The following is a 21,830-nucleotide window of genomic DNA, read 5'->3' on the forward strand; positions in this document are numbered from 1 at the left end:
CTAATTATGACCCAAACCCACTCACCCTTCTCAACTCCAGTGGATAATTTTCTTGTTATGGGTGGGGTGCAGGTGGAAGGAAATCTCAATTATCAATCAAGATCTAAGTCAGAATCCTACCTGGACACTAGTTTCATTTATAATGTAGAAAGACAAACGGGTTTTGCCCATCGGAAAAAAATTTTTTTGCGATGTTTGTTCCAACAGTTACATTTACAACTTATTCCTTGGGATAACATTTAAGAGGCTAGAAGGAGTTTTTATACCACAGGAACAAGTTAAAATGAAGACAGTAAAGAGAAAATATGAAAGAAGCAACCGTAAATAAATTCATTTATTCATCTAACAAGTAAGAGTCTATAATGTGCCAGGCACTGTTTCTGGCACGGAGGACACACCAATGAACAAAGCAGATGCTCACCTCCCCCCATGCCCCCAAATTGTCTAACTAGACATCTGTGCTTTGGGTTGAAAGATAATTTAGGTCTCACAATATGTGCAACAGAGTGGCTCTAGTAAAAGCCAATCCCTTACTCCTCTCTTCTGCCTTAGGAAGAGAATTCCCCTGTTAAGATCCACCTCCCTGTGCACCCAGGTGGGCATGGGCGTGTCTAGCCCTCCCACAGCCCCTCCCCCCCGCCCGATCCACGTCCACTCTACTCATGAAAGTGCATCGGGATCTTTCCAAGAGTGTGTGTAAGGACGATGCTACTAACCAACTGGTCAAAATCACCACCTTAGAGCCCGCAAATACTTTCAGAGCCTGGCACTGGCAGTGTTCCAGCGGGGCTGCTGGAACTCACACAGCTTCCCGAATACCTCAAGAAAAGGCTGTCGGTAAATTTTCTTTCCAGGAAATGTTCAGTGAGGAGACTTCATCAGATCATAACAACCTGGGCTGAAAACGAGCTGTTTTCCTCTGCCACAAAGAGCGCAATGAAAGGCAGATAAATGAAAATTAGAATCATCGAGTGTTTTTTTTTTTTTTAAGCTTACCACCTTTAAGTTTTTTGTTGACTTCAGAGGAAACTACTTTTTTTTTTTTAAAAGATTTTATTTATTTATTTGACAGAGACAGCCAGTGAGAGAGGGAACACAAGCAGGGGGAGTGGGAGAGGAAGAAGCAGGCTCCCAGCAGAGGAGCCCGATGTCGGGCTCGATCCCATAACGCCAGGATCACGCCCTGAGCTGAAGGCAGACGCTTAACCGCTGTGCCACCCAGGCGCCTCAGAGGAAACTACTTTTATGATTCAGTATAGGCACATGAAATAGTAGACTGTGTTTGCTTTGGTTCATCTCTAAAGGGTTAAGGGAAAAGAGACCACAGCAGAAACCTAACCTTTTTATTTACAAGTGTGTCCTCGTTAGTGATGTCTTGCTCTTAGCAAGCATCCCTACTGCTGGTTGTTTACGAGTTAAAATGTCAGTGCTTTTGCCTCTTCAAATATTAAAGAGCCCAAATGTAACAGCCACAGCTAAGATAGTTTACTGTAGCTTGAAAGGCTTTTGTTCATTTCCTATTTTAATTATTTAAAATGCGAAGTTCTCATTTATTTACTGCTGTAGCATTTTCCCTCTAATTCCTCTGGGACTGGATTCTTATAAGATATTCTCTGTGATTACTCTCAAAGTAATCAATGCTATTCAAGGACAAGTTCAGGGGTGCCCAGAACTGTTGCTAAGAAAGAGGGGATCATAACACACCCTCAGGTACTTAATCTTCAAGCAGAGGTTCTCAAAGTGTGGTTCGCTGACAGCAGCATTAGCACTGATCTCCTGGGAACTTCTTAGAAATGCAAATTATCAGCCCATCCCAGACCTACTGAATCATGAACTGAACTCTAGGGGTCTGCATCTTAACCAGCCCTGCAGGGGACTCTAATACACGCCAAAGTTTCTCCAAACCACTGCCTTAAGAGATGGGTAAAATGAGAAAAAAACTGAGTCTGAAGGCTCCAAGAGCCAGGAATGTCACTGATTTTAAGAAAATGGTACCCGGTGATTTGGACAACATCCCCCAAGAGGCTTGACTTTTTGCCATTCGTTTACTCAAAACATACTGATTGGGCATTTGGCACGTAGCAGGCACACTTCTAGAACTTGAATGGTAAACAAGAGACTCAGTTTCCGCCTTCTTGGGCTTAGAGGCAGGAATTTCACACACACTGACACACACGCAACAGCAAATTATTAACACATTATGCTAAATGCCACATGAGAGGAAAAAAATTGGTGTTGAGTGAGAATGATGAAGGCCAAACTTCTTAGGGTTGATGATGAGGATGTGGAGATGGGTGGGAATGGGTGGTCCTCATAAGCATCTCTAGGGAAATTACCTTGAAAGTGAGACCTATAGGACAGGTAAGGGTTAGCTGGGGGAGTGTGGGGATGGAGCACAGAAACAGCCAATACATCAACATTCCCACAAAGTTTCCACAACAGCATATAAAACAAGCCAACAGGGGCGCCTGGGTAGCGCAGTCGTTAAGCGTCTGCCTTCGGCTCAGGGCGTGATCCCGGCGTTCCGGGATCGAGTCCCACATCGGGCTCCTCCGCTATGAGCCTGCTTCTTCCTCTCCCACTCCCCCTGCTTGTGTTCCCTCTCTCTCTGGCTGTCTCTGTCAAATACATAAATAAAATCTTAAAAAAAAAAAAATGAAGCTTCGATACTACTGGGAAAAAAAAAAAAAACAAGCCAACAAGGGAAGAAAAATCTTTTCCAAAAATGGTGCTACAGCAAACGGCCATGTAGAGGCAATATAACAAACCCTGACCTTAACCTTTCACCTTACACAAAAATCAATTAGAAAGGACTTATAGGCTTGAATGTAAGACAAAAAAAAAAAAAAATCCAAGACTTTTAGAAGACAACATCAAAGATCTTCAAGACCTAGAGCTTGGAGAAGAGTTGAGAGAGGACATGGAAGGATCTACAAAAGTAAAACTGGTGAAGTGGTCTTCATTAAAATTAAAATCCTTTTTTCCTATAAAAGCATGGTCCAAAGGCACTGGGGTAGGAAAAAGCTCTATGTATTTGGGCAATCAAGTTTATATAAGAGAGCTACAGAGCAGAGAGGTGAGCAGAGGCTGAATTAGGACGTTTGTTGGGCCTTGCTGGATATGGGAAGGGAAAGGGGTTTATTCTGAGTGCAAAGTCACTAAGCATTTTAATACCAATGAGTAACACAAAATAAATTATTTCACTTTTAAATATTTTGCTTAGGGGGGCGATTGGGCGGCTCAGTCAGTTGAGTGTCTGACTTTTGGTTTGGGCTGGGGTGTGGGTCTCAGGGTCCTGGGATTGAGCCCTGTATGGACCTCTGCACTTGGCGTGGAGGAGCGCAACCTGCTTGAGATTCGTTCCCTCTCCATCCCCCTCTGTCCCTCCTCCCCACGCGCTCTCTCCCTAAAATAAATAAATAAAATATATATATTTTTAAAGTTTTTTGCTTAGGCTTCTTGCCACTTTAAGGAGAGGTACGTTGGGTCTTCTTTCTGTTATTATGGGGGGAAAGATACTAGATATTTCAGGAATGGTTTTATCAGACTTCATGGAGAATTTTCCCCTGATGATGTAACTAGCCCTTGAGTATACTGTGACTTTGAAAATTTTTACTTTTCACTCTATAACAGAAAGGCGCGGCCATGCCAAACAGACATTTCCCATAAGCTTTTGTGTTTTCCCCAGAACCTACAAGTTCCTACTTTAGAGAAACTTGAAAGAAGTTAAATGGCTAGCCCAAGAGATACCCAAAATGTTACACTGTTATCGGTACAGCGAATGCACTTCAATTAAAAACAGTTCTGGAAAAGGTGCCTGGGTGGTGTAGTCCGTTAAACATCTGACTCATGATTTTGGCTCAGGTCATGGTCTCAGGGTCATAGGATTGAGCCCCTTGTTGGGTTCCGTGCTCAGTGGGGGAGTCTCCTTGAGATTCTCTCTCTCCCTCTCCCTCTGCTCCCCCCTGCCTTCCCTCCTGCGCTCTCTCGAATAAATAAATCTTTAAAGACTCTAAAAATGAATATTTGAAAAGCTGCAACCAAAAACTGAATCCAGAGACTTACAAAGGAAGAACCAGCTTCTGCTGTGCCCCAGCCACCCTCAAATTCAAGTTACCCTTAATAGGTCATAAAAACTGTTCCAGCAAATCTTGAATGTGGCTTTTGTTCGTTGAAATAAATCTCACTTAAGCTTTTCCCTTTTTAGTAATAGGAGACTCAAAACAGTCTCTGCTTTTTGGTCTCAGGCTTTCCTGCTGGGACAAGCACGCTGCTTTCATGACTCTGCAAAATTTCTCCTCATGTTCGTCTACCCGTGTTAGGTGCATAAACACCCGGGTGCGGGGTGGGGGTGCTGGGTGTTGGCTTCTGCCTTGCAGATGACTGAAAACACTTGTTTCCTGCCAGTGGCTCATTCCACCCAGGGATGCTTCGGGTAACAGCAATAGAGTGACAGCCTGACCAAGGACAGGCCACGCCCCAGGGGGAAAGAAAGCCTTGTCCCCTGGTCAGCACAGGAAGGGAAGACCCTTGGGGTCATTCCCACCAGTTTCAAACGGTCAGAGGCCATAGACACGTCCTCTGTGGGCCAATTCAAACGCCATCAATCACTCAACACTTCCGCCATGGTCAGCGGGCAAATGCAACAGGCCTGGGGAAGGCGACTCTATGGCTGGGACTCTAATCCCTTCCTCCTCACCCCGAGGTCCTGCCTCCTCCCTGCCCCACCCCTCCCCTCCTTCTAAAAGGCTCTGACCGCAATGTCTCAACTCCACCACACTCGGAAAAGCGCCAGAGTGTGGGACCTGCCAGAGACGAGGCTTCACCCCTAACCCAGGAGAAAAAGGTTGGGCTTGAGCCAGAAACACAGGCTGAAGCCACGTCCCCAGAAGGCCGGCTCCTAGAGGGTGCAATCCAACAGCGGGGCAGAGCCACATGCCATCTGCTCCTGAACTGGGGGCCTTGGGGCTTTCCTGTACATTTGGTCCCCTGGGTATTAACACCTAGCAGGCAGGGCTGAGGCAGTGAGGAAGCAAGAAGCAAGATCTCAAAGATCCCTTCTCAGAAAGACCATGAACACGGAGATCCAGATATAGGGGGGAAGAAAGGTCTGTGAGTATACGTGTGTCGTACTAAAGCAAAATTAATTCACAAACATTTGTGTGAAACTACAGAAAGGGGTAGGGAGAAGCCAAAACAAAAATGTCTAGCCATCAAGGGAGGGTAAACATTCATTAACGGCAAAATATCTATTATTTCTAATTTAACATGTCTAGCATCTCAAGGACATTGTTTTAATTTGTTCTATACTGTTTTTAGAATATATATATATATATATAAATATAGAGAGAGACAGAGAACACGGGCAGAGGGAGGGGCAGAGGGAGAGAGAATCTTAAGCAGGCTCCGTGCCCAGCGCAGAGCCCGATGCAGGTCTTGATCTCACGACCCTGAGATCATGACCTGAGACAAAATCAAGAGTCAGATGCTTAACAGACTGAGCCACTCAGGAGCCTGCAAAATGTACTTTTTAAATATAAAAATGATGTGTCGATAGGCAGTTATATGTGTTTGTTAGAGCTTCTAAGCCCCTTGCTATTCAAAGTGCAGCCCCCGTCCCCCTAACCAATAGCAGAGGCATCTGTCTGACTTGTTAAAAAAGCAGAATTGCGGGCCCCGCGACAGACCTGCTGAACAGAACCTACAGGCTAACAAGACGCCCAGGTGACTCGCGCACACACAGGAAGTGTGACGCGCGCGCACGCAGGAAGTGTGACGCGCACTGGGCTCACCCTATCTCCCCTATCAGGCTTTACGTTTCCTATGGGCTTACCTTCTACGCTGAGACAGCCAGAGCAGGGGTTCGTGGCCTCGGCAGATGAGTGGACTTACCGTCCAGGCCCCACCACAGACCAGTGAAACTTCTCTGGGGGTGGGACCCTGGCATAAAGAAAGCTCCCCCAGGAGATTCCGACGCACTATGCTGAGAGTCATTGGTCTACTCCAGTGGTTCTCAAATTGTGATCCCTGACCAGCAGCATCACCATCACCGAGGAACTTGATGGAAATGCACTTTACTCTCTTTCCTTCCCTCCCCCTCCTTCCTGTCTCTCTCTCTCACATGCACACACACACTCAACCGTGCCCGTGCTTACAGAAAGGGAGCTCACTAAAACCTCAGGAAATTCTCAGAAGGCCGGTGTCCTGGTTTCTCTCTCGCACAACATATTCGGTACCTGAAATAAAAATGTTTATAAGGATGGTCCAAAATTCACTTAAAAATTGAGGATGAAGCCAGGAAGATACACTTGTAGAAGCTGATGGAGTCATCGGGTCGAAGCACACGGGATGAGGGGACTGCGGTCTGGAGCCGTCAGTCAGGTCTCCTGTTCCACGCTGCTTTGCGGGGCTTACCCGCCAGCAACAGTGTTTCCTCAAATCTCAGAGTACAGCGTCCTGAGACTCTCTGTGGAGATTCTGATTCCCTGATCCTGGCGCGGTGTCGAAATGTGCTGTTACCAGAGAAGCATGGAGAACACAGGGCTTTACAGGACTCATCCCTCACACGTCACCATTTCTCCAAGTGCTGCTCTGCACCAGACCTGTCACCTGGGGACTTACCAGAAATGCATGTTCTTGGGCCCCACCCTGAGCCGCCGGATCCAAAACTTCAAGTGGGCCCAGTGGTTGGCGTGCGAACAAGTCCCGCAGCCGATTCCAAGACCATAGCACTGGGTGGTTTTCAAAACTCTTCCATCTTTTAAGTGGAAACCACCTGCTGTTATCCAAACACCGAGTTCTTGGTGAGAAGCACAGAGAAATGCTGGCCTCATCGCGGGTGGGGGGCCCTTGCTTGTGTCTTTCCCATGGAAGGGCTGGTCTTCTTCCAAAGAACAGGATGAAGGAGCGTGCTGAAGACAGTCTTGCGCTGTAATCATGAGCTGTTCGCGTGGGTCGCAGCAGAGAGGAGTTAAGCACAAGGCCAAGACAAAACCACTTGTGCCAGTGCGGTGGGATTTTTAAAAAAATACCATGAAATTTTACTTTCGTTGGAAAGACCATCTGACAGTAAATGAAATTTTACTTTCGTTGGAAAGACCATCTGACAGTAACAGGAAACACAGAAAACACCGTCTAATGTGATGAGGTGTGTGGATGATACTAACTGCGGTCCTTTCTGTTCCCAAACGATTGTTTTGTCAAGAAACGTGTTCACCACCAAGGTATGAAAAGTGGTTCATCGTTCCCTTCTGTTCAAGTGCAAAAGGACTACTTGAAAACTCGAGGAATACAAGACAAAGAACATCCACCACACAAAGATGGGTTCCAGACGGTGTTTGAAACTCCCCAAATCAAATGCAAAGTTTTGTGGTTTTTAGCAAACACGCACTGTTCAAGGGAGAGCTTTTACAGCCTTCAGTCGATATCCAAAAGGGGCCAGGTCCCAAGGAAAGTCAAAAACCTCTGAATTTCAGGGTGCCTATGTGGCTCAGTTGGGTGAGCCCCTGCCTTTGGCTCAGGTCACGATCCCAGGGTCCTGGGATCGAGTCCCGCGTCAGGCTCCTGGCTCAGCGGGGAGCCTGCTTCTCCCTCTGCCTGCTGCTCCCCCTGCTTGTGCTCTCTCTCTCTGACAAATAAATAAATAAAATCTTTAAAAAGAAAAAAAAAAAGAACCTCTGAATTTCAGCCTCTTTCACTGGACACAAGTCAGACCCCATGGGACATTGCGCATGGGTCAACAGGACACAGGGCTTGCCTCCCAGCACCCCCCCCCCCAACATCTGGAAGCTCCTCCTGGCACAGTGATAACCACAGGAATGACCACCAGGCCACACTGAGGACGTGCTGTAAGAGGAGGACTCCGGATTCTCTCCAACTCAGTACTCAGAGGAGCTGCTTTCGTCCTATCCCTTCCAAACGAAGGTATCTTTTCTCTTTCGGGGCAACAGTGGCACATTTTCAACAATAAAGAAAAGCATTAGAGAGAAGATGAAAAATCAGTTACACTGCTACTAATGGTCATCAACATTCTGGGGGGTATTGTCCTAATTCCTCCCTGTGCTAAAACACATGCATATTCATCCTCGTTCCCAAATACATTACTTAATTTTTCTTTAGTTTCTTCTATTTATTGCTGAGTAGTATTTTTTATTAATATGTTACAATCTTTTTATCCATTTACCTACTGATGTTTCCGGGACGGGACGATTGTGAATAAAGCTGCTATGACTATTCTCCCACACATCTTTTTTTGTGAACGTGTGTTTATACATTCAAGAGTAGAATTGCTGGATCATGGAGAATGTATGGTTAACTTCCTTTTTTTTTTTTTTAAGATTTTATTTATTTAACAGAGAGAGACAGCCAGCGAGAGAGGGAACACAAGCAGGGGGAGTGGGAGAGGAAGAAGCAGGCTCCTAGCGGAGAAGCCTGATGTGGGGCTCGATCCCATAATGCCGGAATCACGCCCTGAGCCGAAGGCAGACACTTAACGACTGAGCCACCCAGGCGCCCCCTGTATGGTTAACTTTCTAAGAAACACCCCCAACTTCTTTCCAAAGTGGTTGCAACATTTTACATTCTCACTGGCAATGTATACAAGTTCAAGTTATTGCTCATGGTCACGGACACTAGCTGCCGTCAGCTGTTGCTGGTCGTCCCTGCTGGTGGTCTGACGTGCCTCTGTCTCCCTGATGACCAATGCTACTGAGCATCTTCTCCTGGGCTTAGTGGCCGTCAAAGACCTTCTTCTGCAACGACTCTGTGCACATCTTTCATTCATTTCTCATTGAGTTGTCTTTTTGCTCTTCAATTACAGTAATTCTTCATAGATTTTGGCTAAGCATCCTTTTTCAGATTTGTAAGTGTTAAAATATCACAAATACTTCCACAGCAGGGTGTTGCTTGCCTTTTTGTTTTCCTGATGTTGCTTTTTTGAAGAAGAGGAGTTTTAAATTTCGGGAAGCCCAGCACATCAGTTTCTTCTTCTACGGTTAGCCCTTTGGTGTCTTGTGCCAAGAAATCTTGCTTGCCCCTGAGATGCAAAGACATTATTTTCTGTTTTCTTCTAGAAGCTTTACGGTTTTAGTTTTTTCTATGCTTCATCTCAAATTAATTTATGTATATGGTATGAGGCAGGGGTCCAGCTTAATATTCTTCCCTCTGAAAAACCAGTTGTCTCAGCAATGTTACTGTAATTCTTTTAAAATTTATAGGAGCCATCTTTTTTTGAAAAAAGATTTTATTTATTTATCTGAGAGACAGCATGAGCAGGGGGAGGGGCAGAGGGAGAAGCAGACTTGCTGCTGAGCAGGGAGCTGGACATGGGGCTCGATCCCAGGACACTGAGATCATGACCTGAGCTGAAGGTAGACACTTAACCGACTGAGCCACCCAGGCGCCCCTATAAGAGCCATCTTTTGATGATAATACCTCCATCTCAGGGCGCCTTCGGCTCAGGGCGTGATCCTGGCGTTATGGGATCGAGCCCCACATCAGGCTCCTCTGCTATAAGCCTGCTTCTTCCTCTCCCACTCCCCCTGCTTGTGTTCCCTCTCTCGCTGGCTGTCTCTATCTCTGTCAAATAAATAAATAAAATCTTTAAAAAAAAAATAATACCTCCATCTCTCCTTTTTAACAGCTGCAGAATGTTCCCTTTTGTGCTTGGGCCATATTTTATTTGACTTTCCTTTTTTTACTGAATATTTAGATTATTTCCAATTTCCTCATATTACAAATACTCTGGGAACATACTTTTACATTCAGCTTTGTGTACCTGTCCAATCATTCACTCTGGATCAATTCCAAGAAGTGGATTTATGACATGGAAAGACGGAGCCTGTGCACTCTGACGGGTAATGCCAGGTCACCCCGAAGAAAGGTGAAACACTCACCAAAACCGCACGGGAGGGCCAATGGAACGGTAATCCATGTCTATCTTTATTGCTTTTAACACAGTAAACACACCGCCAAAACAACGCACCCAGAATCTCTCTACATACAATAAGTTCTTAGGAAGTTTGAATTTAATATGGCAATTTTTGTTGTTCAACATAGGATTCTCTGTTTATTCTTCAGCCTTGGCTCAGAGTAATTTATATTTTATAAACTCAATTCCTGTTTATAGTATTAATGTTGTCTCTGGGGGTAAATTTATAGAAAATGTTTAATTCTCTCATCCAGAAGTCCAAGAATGAGAAATTTTAGAATGACTTACACTGGCTCATGACCTACTACGTTATATGGGACTTGGTGTGTAACCAATTGGTCAGAACAGAGATGGGAATAAATTTTAGACTCCTGCCCTACGATTAAAGAGGTCATTGTGTCAAAAGAATACAGTCAAGTACCTATACTTGGACCCTAAGTACTTTCTGGAATAGGCTCTCCTTTATTCTTTCAAAGAGGGATCTCAAACGCACACATAAACCCCAAATAAGCAGATGGGTAGGGAAAATGCTGGTAAACCACAGAAGAAAGTTCTAGCTATTGCTGCCACGGTGAGGCCAGATTCCTTAGATAAGAATCACGGAAGAAGAAATTTATACAGCCAACTATGAATTATATAAAAATTTTTCTGAAGCTATGAAGATTTTTTTTAAAAAAGAGAGCCAAGGGGAAAGTACAAAATATACATATATTAACACACACATTTTTTTGTAGGTGCCCTTACAGAAATAAAACCACATGCTTCAAGTAAAGACATATGAATATATTACATATAATGTCGTGTGATCACAAACCTCTTGGCTGCCATGGTTTAACAGCGCGTTCTAAAAACCACCTCAGTTCACATCCTGCTTTCGTAGATGAGAACATTTCATGAAATAACAGAGGTTAAGAGGCAGAACAGAGTCACAGAAACTAGTTAGTGGTGGCCCCGTGTCCTTCCAGGTGAAGAGACAAAGGCACATGACAGCTTTTTTCCTAGGACGGAAGCAGGAGGAAATGGAATTTTCCTCTCTGAATTTCCCCTAATTTCCTATTTATTTTCTTACACTTCTGCCCCCCACTTCTTTCCTCCTGGCGCTTAACTGCTGTAAAAGGAGCCAGTTCCTGGAATTCCAAGTCCATGGAAATGTGTACTTCTTTATTCTTTTCAATGGCAGGAACACAGGGCCCCTGTGAAAGATTTTGGAAGAGACTGGGAACCACAGTTTAGTCCTAACTGGATAGTTCTTCTCGTTCGAGCCTCAGCAAAGCCCTGCGGCTCCTCCCAGTACCGGGTCCCCTCTGTGTCACCCTCACTTTGCGGGACAACAGTGACATCCAGAGTCAGAGCCCGTGGAAGCACCCTGTCCTGACCAGGAGCTCGTGGCGGTGTGCGGCAGCACCGGTGCCCCTCGGAGCTGGTCAGAAGTGCGGCGGGAGGCCCCGCTCCCAGCCCCAGGACATCAGATCAGCATTTCAGCAACTGCCCGAAAAGCGCGAGAAAGCACTGGTTTCCCAGAGATCCCTACACCACGTTCCCGTCTCTGCAAAGTCTGCACTTGGGGGGAGAGCACTAAATTGACCCGTTCCATCAGTTTTTCTTTAGTTTCTGACCTCCTGCGTTCACTTTGCAAGACTTAATTCATCCATATTTCCTCAGGCTTGGGGGCACAGAGGCCAACCCCAGACTCCAGTCCGGCTGTCGACAGAGAATGACAGTTACGCGTTTGCTTTCAACCAACCATGACTCGCACCGAACTTTTTGCCAACTGCTCTGCTCTGAAAATATTGGGATTGCGGATGCTAAAATAGCTTCCTCTTACCTCCTTACAAATTCCGCATGAATGATGGCGGGAAGGGACCGTTTCGTGGTCCTACTGGGGACTGCAAGGGGACACAGAAAATGGCACCCTCCTCCTTGCACGATTTTCTATTTAACCTCCTGCCACTTTCAGTCCCACCTTCTCATTGCAGAGAGGGGGAGGCTATGGTGGAGGCTACAAGGGAGGCCTTGTAGGCCGGCCCCCGGGAGCTGCCTCCTCCCCCCACCCGCCCCCTGGAGTTACCCCGGAAGAGCTGCAGGCGCTAGGCATGTTCCACACCCCCCTTGGCTGGCTGCCAGGGGTAAGCAATGGTCAGAAATGACATGGATACGGGGGCGCCTGGCTGGCTCAGCTGGAAGAACGTGCAGCTTCTGATCTTGGGGTCTTGAGATCAAGCCCCACGTTGGGTGTAGAGCTTGTAGAGCTTACTTAAACATGCAAAAACCCCAAGATGGATCCATCTTAATGCGAATAGCCACACTGAACGAAAACCCTGGGAGGGCTTTAAGAAGGAATGTGAGTCTTCAAGCTCCGACAAGCCAAGTTAGGATGGAAACTGCTCAGGTGCCAAAGCTACTGTTCTGAGCCAAGGTGCACAAATCCATGTTCTGGTTGGAACAGCTCTTTAGGAAGCTGGTGCCTCGGGTGCCGATCGTGAGACCCTGCTGACTTTAATCTGTAAGTTGCATTCCAGGACATTATTGGACCAAATCCACACTCTAAGTCAGCTCGGGGGCTGAGGTCAATTAGCAAAGAGTTTTACAACCCCACTCATTTGTTGGCTGCAGATTTCATTTTTTTTTTAAATACACCTTGAACCAAGGTGACCATATAGCTTATGATCCAAATTGGGACACTCTTGAGAGGGCTCACATGGTAGGTAGGTGGGATGTTGGAACAACAGGCATACACTAGGATGGTCCCAGGCAAACTGGGGACATATAATCTCCATGCCTTAAAGAACTAACAGAAAAACGTGAGACAGAGAAACGCTGAGGGATTGCTACAAAGACATAGAACCCAGTCATAAAAACATAGAACAGTCATACATATTTCCCAATGCCACGAGGCTCTCTACGTTCTTATTAACGGATAGAGTAAAAATGCATGGTGGGGGCTGAGAAGGGCTGCAGGAACAAGCGATGTCAAACAAAAGCTGTGTAGTCTCACTGACCTCACAGCTGAGCATAAAGCCTGTAATAGGGTTTTCTAGATCGAGAGGCTCTGAATAATACAACCTCCAACATTCTCCTGGGAACCGCATTCAACACTGACCTGCACTGTTTCCCTTTAACTCAGAATCTCAGAGCTGGATTACCTAAATCGTTTCAGGACAAAAAGTCTCCCACCTTCTTCTTCTTCTTCTTCTTTTTTTTTTTTTAATAATAATTTTTTATTATGTTATGTTAGTCACCATACAGTACATCCTTAGTTTTTGATGTAGTGTTCCATGATTCATTATCCCACCTTCTTTTCTAAACCAAACCTGACAAAAGACTCCTCCTCTCTCTATATTTTTATGATGTTTTCACATGTATTATCTTAGCTAAGCTGCAAAACAGCTTCGTGAGATATGTTCCCCCTGTAACAGATCAGGAGACTGGGTTCAGAGAAGTGAGCTCTACGTGGCACCTGGCCCCGTGAGGGCATTGACCAGCGGGACGCTCACTGCCAGTGTGCTGCTCCCCGCCCCCCACCCCTGGTCTGTAGGCTTTGGAAGCACAATGATCGTCCTTGTTTTCTATCTAGCACTCAGAGCCTAGGACAGCCAATGTTCAAAATTATTTTAATTAATTACAAATTATTTTTTGAGTGAATGAATAAATTGCATAAGAAAAGGAATCGATATATTCTGATTCTTGTGTCTGTGTTCTCATGTTACGACCCAGAGAAGGCAAATTTAAATATTACAGATGCAGAATATTTTTAAAGAAATACTGAGATGATCCTATTGAAGAATGAGAAAAGAGGGGGTGCCTGGGTGTCTCAGTTGGTTAAGTGTCCAACTCTTGATTTCAGCTTAGGTTATGATTTCAGGGTTGTGAGACTGAGCCTGAGTTGGGCTCCGTGCTGGGTGTGGAGCCTGCTTAAGATTCTCTCCCTCTGCCCCATCCCCCCCACTAAAAAAATGAAGAAAAGGAAAGAAAAAGAAAGAAACAAGTTTACTATTATGTAGTTCACACAGCTAACAGGAGAAGATGCCTCCAGAAACAGAATGTGAAAGCAGAAGGTTGAAATGTACTAGACCAACCAGATCCTTTACTTTTGACCTCATTTCCTTGGCCTTGAAGGACAGCTCTGTGAAAAACACTTCGCCGAGGCTACCCATTCAAGGTCTTGGATCAGGGTTGGTATTTCGTGTCTCTGCTATAATAAGTGTGGGCCAGAAAAAAAATGAAGGTCATTCAGCTCCTTCTTTAGTATTTGTTCTGAGTCAACAAGGAAAAAATAGCGCGGGACACTTCACGAGATTACGGTGAGAGCTTTCGCTCCCCACGAGTTCCCTTTCAGTGCTTCTCCTTAGTTGATACCAGGGATGCATACAACTGTTTTAAGAGCTTTCTCTTCAAGACCACTCCCTCAAAGCAAACTGGAATGATTAAAACCAACCAACCCCCAAACAAGAAACAGAGTGGGGATTAAATACACAATTAATGGGGAAAGACTGTGAACACTAAAAACTGTACCTGTTTTCTGCAGTTTTCGCTACTTTGAGACCTGACTGGTGTCAAAGAGCAATAGTTACAGTGGATTAAGCTTCATGGAAAGGCACAGAAAAAAACACAGAGGTATAAAAGTGACAGTCCCCTTCAATTTAAGCTTCTGTAATTACGTCTCATATTTCCTCCATATAATAAGAGTACAATACAACATCTGTGTTTATGATGCCAAGAAATAGTATGAAACATCCTCATGTGATAACGATATAAGTACCCAGAACTTAGGTGTCGGCTTGGAACCCTAATGAGAATAGAAAATAATCAAGTACATAGATAAAAGATCACAAGGAAATCCATGAACTTTGCTTATGCTGAAACCTTAAGCCCATGACCAATTTACTCTTCTTTCACATATGATTCTATTAAATTTGGATGTTTGGCCCTCCTTCCCCCCCTCCCAGCCTTGATCAGATTACAAATTTGGGGGATTACTTCAGAAAGTCACATAACTCAAAGGCAAATTCCTACAGCAAGGGAAGAGATGTTAAAATGATGCTTGGGGTGCCTGGGTGGCCCAGTCGGTTGAGCATTCGACTCTTGATTTTGGCTCAAGTCATGATCTCAGGGTCGTAGGATGGAGCCCTGCATTGGACTCTGTGCTGGGTGTGGAGCTTAAGATTCTCTCTCTCCCTCTCCCTCTGCCCTTTCCCCCTCTCTGCTCTCATGCTCTATTTCTATCTAAAATAATGCTTGAAAAGGCAGAAATAGCCCTATAAACTGTACAGTTCCTAGCGATGTTGTTATTACTATAGCACGACATAATAATTATGATTAACAACAACATACCTAACTTACTAAGAAAGGCTTAGGTTATGTACAATAGATTGCTTAAGAAAGTGTGTAAATATGTAATCAATTTCAGAAAGTTTTCAAACCTAAATGGTTCAAGCAAGAGAAGGACATCATCACGGGGACAAATCCCGAGCCATCTGGAAAGTTCAGCTATCCAGAATAGCATGTTCTCTGGTGGAGAAATAAAACTCGAAAAAATGTCAGAGTAGAGTTCAATTCCTTTCTACCCAGGTTAATGGTAATTGATGCTTGTTCTCAAAACCGCAATACCTACACAAAAATCACAGGTACTTATCACCTTGATTGAAACCACAGTGACCAGGTGGATTTAAAAATCTGTGCCTCCTTTAGCGCTTTCCCGGAAGACAGTATAGCCTAGTCTCCAGACCCACCAGGCCAGGATCCTCTCTACTTTATTACCAACGTTAAAAAAGACTGGTTTTACCACAGATGCCAAATGAAGAAGCACCAATCCAATCGTGGTGAAGAACGTACCATGCTCTATGTAGTGAAACATCACAGACTACTCTTAAATACACATTTTCCCACATGCAAAACAAATCAAAGCTGAGCCTAGCCAATTTATCTTAAAAATCCCTTGCTTTTAAACAAAATACTCATGGGAGAAGCTCCCTAGAATGGAGATCAAAATTTTAAGTGGACAGTAAATTAAACCAAAACACAATAATAATATTTTGCAAAAAAGTATCTTATTCTGCAAAGGAAGCATTTAGAGTTAACTAATATTGGAAGTTGTTTTTAAACAGCAAAAGAGCAGATCTTAAATACAGTAAAAGTTTATCATCAAAAAGATATTTGAGTTAAAGCAGTGGCTTTGAAAAGCTTATGAAAGTTACGGACCTTATCACCAGAAAGTGACACACACACACACACACACACACACACACACACACACACACACGAGATTTCAAAGGAAGATGGAGAGGCAAGACTGCCACCTCCACCCTCAACAGATCCACGGTTTAATACTTTGGTTTCAAAGTATAAGATCTTCCTGAATTGTGATCTAACCAGACGCTAAAAAATGACCTTCCCTTCACTATTTTAATGTTTCCAAATAGGCTCTCCTCTTTTTTTGTTTTGTTTATAAAATGGTTCATAATATATTAAATAAGGGGCTATCAAGTAGGAGAAAGAAAGATAAATTTACTCAGGCATAAATTGCGTCAAAACGAAATCTTCTAGAACATCAGGTATACTTACCAGCGCCATCATGTCGACACTGGCTGGCGGAGAGGACAGGCTGCCAACTGGAGGCACAAAAATAAAACTCTCAAAATACCAAAAGGAAGCACTCACTTTCTTCCATCTACAGAAGCTAACCAGACGAAGGAGAAAAAAGAAAGGTGACAGGTACCTATTGACTTTGAAGGACAAAGAAAGAAACAAAGTTGCCTTTAGAAATTAAAATAAATTTCAAATAAAAATTTCCCGCCACAAAAGTTCTTGTCCAGCTTGACTTTTTCTCCCCCGCCCCCCTCGAGATGACGAATTCTATCAGCTGGCCATTCACGGAAATGCAAACCACTGCTCAGTTTTTGTGGCTGAGCATGTCCATGAGCCCAGAATTTGGGGTACAAAACTGACAAAAGCAAATTCATACACTGCTGGGATTTAGCAAAACCAAACACTTGTTCAAAACCAGACTGGCCACTCAACACCACTCTCTTCTTCCCAGTTTTTAGTTTGCCTAAATGTAAATTAATTCAGAAAAGTTGCTGGAAAATAATATCTGGGTTTTTGTTTTGTTTTGTTTTTGAGAGAGAGAGAGAGACAGCTCGAGAGCATACCAAAGCTGGGGTGGGGGGGCGGGCAGAGGGAGAGAGAATCTTAAGCAGGCTCCACACACAGCTCAGAGCCTGACGTGGGACTCGACCTCATGACCCTGAGATCATGACCTGAGCCACAATCAGGGGTCGGATGTTTAACTGACTGAGCCACCCAGGCTCCCCAATAATGTTTGTTTTTTAAGGGTGGAGAGGATAAGCAAATGGATCTTTACATGTTACCCTCAAAGAGAAAGGCTATTCTCCCCCTACCCTGGTAAAGTGCAACTGGGGTGGCCTGAGGATGCCTGTTGCCAGCTCCCTAAGTGGGGGGCCATATGCCTTAAACACCCCCGGGATCCCAAAGCTTCAAATTCCCTGAACACGGCTCCATTTACGTGTTTATGACGGTGGTGGTGATGATCTTATCAGCCATTTCACAAAACAAACCCATCGCTTGGGAAGGATATAAAGGATACCAAGAAAAAGGGAGCACCATCCAGAGACATGTTCTTCTTAACACCCAACGACCAAAGCAGACACATGACAAAGTGGATTCTAACACAGGAAAAATTTACTTAAGTAAAAAGACTTTCATTTGTTTATCTGATAAAGACCGATACACATACATGCCCAGACTACCCCTAGACACACCACGCACATCTAATTATATTAATTATCCCTTCCACGGGGGACCTGGTTTCTTACAGCTGAACCTGTCACCATTGCGGGGCTCTTCCCCACAAGGAGCTACATTATCAGGCTTGAGGCATCACTGGTGGAAAACGGGAAATCGGTGTAGGCTACCAATATGGCTCTTGGCCACATCTATTTAAAAAATGACATCGAAACTGAGCACTCCCTTCTGGAGTGTCATCACAGCCGCAAGCAGACATTTAAAAACGCTGGTGTGTGTCCATTCAAACAGAATGCACCGTCTGAGCAGTCAGGACGAAGGTGAGCGGCCAAGAGTCTTGTTATTTATAAAGCACAGGATCGGGGATGAGAGCTTTTGGGTGCCTGACTTGGGTATGGAGTTATTCTAAAGTGAAGCTGTGTACAAGGAGATCCAGATACCTTACCTAGAGCCTGAAACAGACAGACAGGGACGCACGTGCACGCTGCGCACCACACACACACACACACACACACACACACACACACACACACGACAAGCAGAAGGGTGTGGCAGTGTTTGGTAAAACCATCCAAGATCAAATCTCCAAATGGAAAGAGGGTGGTGGGTTCTTGAGAAACGGATTACTGCCAAAGATAAGAATGAGAGAAATTAAAAGGGAGGTGTATATTTAAATAAAATGGAGTGGAATGTAATCCTAAAGCAAAATGACAGCGTGGAGACACCTGGTGCCGCTGAAGCGAAGTGTTTAGCATCAGATCTGTAGGGGAGAAGTGCATCCTAAGACTGCTTTTTTATGGGGCTCCCTAAGGAACACAGAACCTCTATTGAGATATGGTTTTTTTACATACCATGCATTTTTATGAAGCTTCTAAAGCATTAACCTTGCTTAGGTGAATGTATTAAAATACACAAAAATAAATGTAGTCAAATCCAACTGCTCAGCCTTGAGTTAAAAGGAGCCAACTGTCCTTACACTGTGGGCGTCGTTATGTCCCCTTTAATATCGGTTCTTGGCAGTGGCATAAATTGAACAGCAGAAAGAGCAATCAGTCTGGGGAGAAATCAGAAGAGGAAATTGCAATACTCACGTTGATCTGGGGACCAGAGGAACCCACAAAAGGGAATTATAAGAAGCCAAGTGCTTCCTAAACGGCAGACGTCAAATTTGACACCTCGATGAAAGACAACGAAGTCGATCAAGTTAGAAAGAGTGGACAATTACAAGTTTGCCCAGAACCCGGGAATCAAGGACCAACACACTCCTTGCCAAATATTCTGCCTCTAGCTGACAAGACACAGTGGAGACACGTGGTGCCAACAACGTCATCTGAGCACCAACGGTCACGAAATACTATGTGAGACCCTGTTTCTATGCTTCTCCTGAACAAAACCAGCACATCCCTGACACAGCAGAGGGGCCATGTTACAGTTACCTCCCCGAAGTGCCAGATGGTGGCCAAGAGAGCAAACCTTCAGGAAAGCTGCAGGAGAAGAGAAAACAGAAGTGGCTGCTATGGTACAAGAAAGATTTCAGCCATAGTGGCACCAAGGGTAAGAAATGCAGCAGGAGCCTCTGGGAGCCTTCCATGTGGTCGAGTCCTATTTGCAATCAGCCTCGGACGCACAGGGTGGCTTCATCTGCAGATTCATGCTGGCATTTTCAGACAATGACACAAGACTGCTATCTTTTTTCATGATAATAGTCTGCCAAGAGCATCACTGGAACAGGAAAATTCTCTGATTTACCCTGAAAGTACTAAGACGTTTAAGAAATTGATGAAAATTCTCAAATAATTACAGTGTAGGTGGAGGAAGAACCACAAGAGTGTGCTTCTCCGATGAGCAGTATCTTCACCTGTCACTAATGATGGAGAGCACAGAGCCAAATTAACTTGCCCTCAATGACTACTGTGCTCATACCTTAGCCACAATATTTGATAAGAACCCCTGGATCTTCTGTTTTAGTCTCCCCAACAGTTACCACTGCTATATACATTAGGGACAATACAGATCAGTGCGTATCTAGATGTGATGCTGGGCACCTCTGCAGCCATTTTGCCCCCATGCAGAGCAAGTCTGAGGATGACTGGCAGTTGGTGGAAAGCAGAGTGGAATGACAGTAAGCACCTGGGTCTTTGATGATATCACTGAACCCCACATGAAAACAGTCTTTGACTTATGATGGTTCGACTTAAGATTTTTCAACTTTATGATGGTATGAAAGTGATACACATTCAGTAGAATCCACACTTCAAATTCTGAATTTTGATCTTTTTCCAGCCTGGCCACATATGGTATGAGACTGTCTTGTGATGCTGGGCAGAGGCAGCAAACCACCTAACCAGTCAGCCACATGATCATGGGGGTGAACAACTGACACATGGACACAGATCTGGACCCTACAACCATTTTGCTTTTCACTTTCTGCACAGTATCCAATAAATTACATGAGGTATTCAATACTTCATTATAAAATGGCTTTGTGTTAGAGGATTTTGCCCAACCACAGGCTAATGTAAGTGTTCTGATGACATTTAAGGTGGGCTAGGCTAAGCTATGATGTTTGGTTTATTAAATGCATTTCTGAATTACTATTTTCAAATTACGATGGGTTTATCAGAATGTAACCCCATTTCAAGTCGAGGAAGATCAGCACACTCATTCTTGGGTTGTTTCTTGGTCCCACAGGACAGTGGTTCTCAAAGTATGGTCCCCAAACAAGCAACAGCACCATCACTCAGAAACTACTAGAAATGCAAATTCTCAACCTTCACCCCAGACTTACTGAATCCGCAGTCCTGGAGGTAGGGCCCACCTGTGTTTGAATAAGGACTCCTGGGATTCTGATGCACTCTGAAACTTAAGAACCCTACTTATGGCATCAGCTACCAGTCATGATTAGGCACAAATGAATGCTGGACCTTACAAACTGGGTTGAACCTTCCATTTTCCAAAAACCGTATCACCAGAGGTGAAGAAAGGAGACAAATGAACATTCAATAAATTTTCAAACTAAAGCTTTCACGTCATTATTGTGTAGAGGTCATGAGAATATTTGCTAGCGTCTAAAGAAAGCAGAAGACCTGCGAATAGCAGGCTTGAGAAAGAATTGGGCGGGGAGAAGGTCAACTATTCCAGTGAGCCAGGACAAGTTTTCATCCTGATGAAAGAGAAATGAAGGAGTTGTTTTGTTGGAGGAGTAGAATAAGTAGAAATGGGAGGGGGGGGATATGGGGGGGAAGGCAAACAGATATGGAATAAAGCACTAAATATTACTGAAAGTTGCAAATATTTGAACAGGGGTGAGGGAAGGCCTGGGGAAGTCTGAAGTGGCCTGGTAAGGCTCTGGGAAAGAGGGTCGCTTAGGGGGCCCCAAGGAAGGTAGATGGTCAATTTGGTGCTTGCAGAACAGAAGCACGGCAAGGATGAAGCTGACAAGTAACATTCAGCATCTCAGCAAACCACCCTGCCGAGGGGAAGTGACTGAGCCACCCTGACAGCCTTCATGCCGCTCTGAATACTTGCTACGGGGCAGATGGGAAATGCAGAGATGCTCATAATCCAGGTGGGGCAAAGGAGGAAGGGGAGGAAGATAAGCAGACACCAAGCACACAGGAAGCAAGCACCCAGCTGTGTGATCAGATGTACTGGTGATGAAACAATAAAATACAGCACCAATCTGGACTAGAACCCTGAAAAGTTTGAAATTATTCTGATAATTCTCACCAAGAAGGGTTTTGCATCTGGATATGTAGTAGTAGCGTTCTCACCCCAGCTGCCCATAGAATCCCCTGGGGGAACTCTTAGATCCCATTTTATAAAAACAGACTGGACCCCACCCCAGGCCACCTGAACCTGGAGCTTTGAATATGATACCTAGATATGCACATTTAAAAAAAAAATTTTTTTTTGAGACAGGGAGAGAGAACATGCGCGTTTGCGATCAAGTTGGGGAGAGAGGGAGACAGAGGATCTCAAGCAGGCTCCATGCTCAGGACAGAGCCCTGCGTGGGGATCGATCTCATGACCCTCGGATCATGACCTGAGCTGAAATCAAGAGTTGGCTACCCCATCGACTGAGCCACCCAACCGAGCCACCCAGGAGCCCCTATATATGCATATTTTTATTATTTTATTA

The 21,830-nt window shown here is 44.6% G+C and overlaps 1 protein-coding gene across 3 annotated transcripts in view; it reads right to left on the bottom strand.

Moving 5' to 3' along the window:
• KANK1 (KN motif and ankyrin repeat domains 1) overlaps nt 1-21,830 on the bottom strand; it is a 181,756-nt gene that overhangs the window by 64,059 nt on the left and 95,867 nt on the right. Inside the window, exon 2 of one of the 3 annotated variants that reach the window (XM_087858758.1) lies at nt 16,490-16,536. The exons of the other annotated variants lie outside the window; for them this stretch is intronic. The gene's annotated coding sequence lies outside the window, so the exon portion shown is untranslated. The remainder of the gene's footprint in view (nt 1-16,489; nt 16,537-21,830) is intronic. 3 annotated transcript variants of the gene reach the window in all.

The sequence above is a fragment of the Ursus americanus genome, chromosome 34, assembly GCF_024610735.1.
Source record: "Ursus americanus isolate L20-20 chromosome 34, mUrsAme1.1.p, whole genome shotgun sequence".
In the NCBI taxonomy this organism is placed as follows: domain Eukaryota; kingdom Metazoa; phylum Chordata; class Mammalia; order Carnivora; family Ursidae; genus Ursus; species Ursus americanus.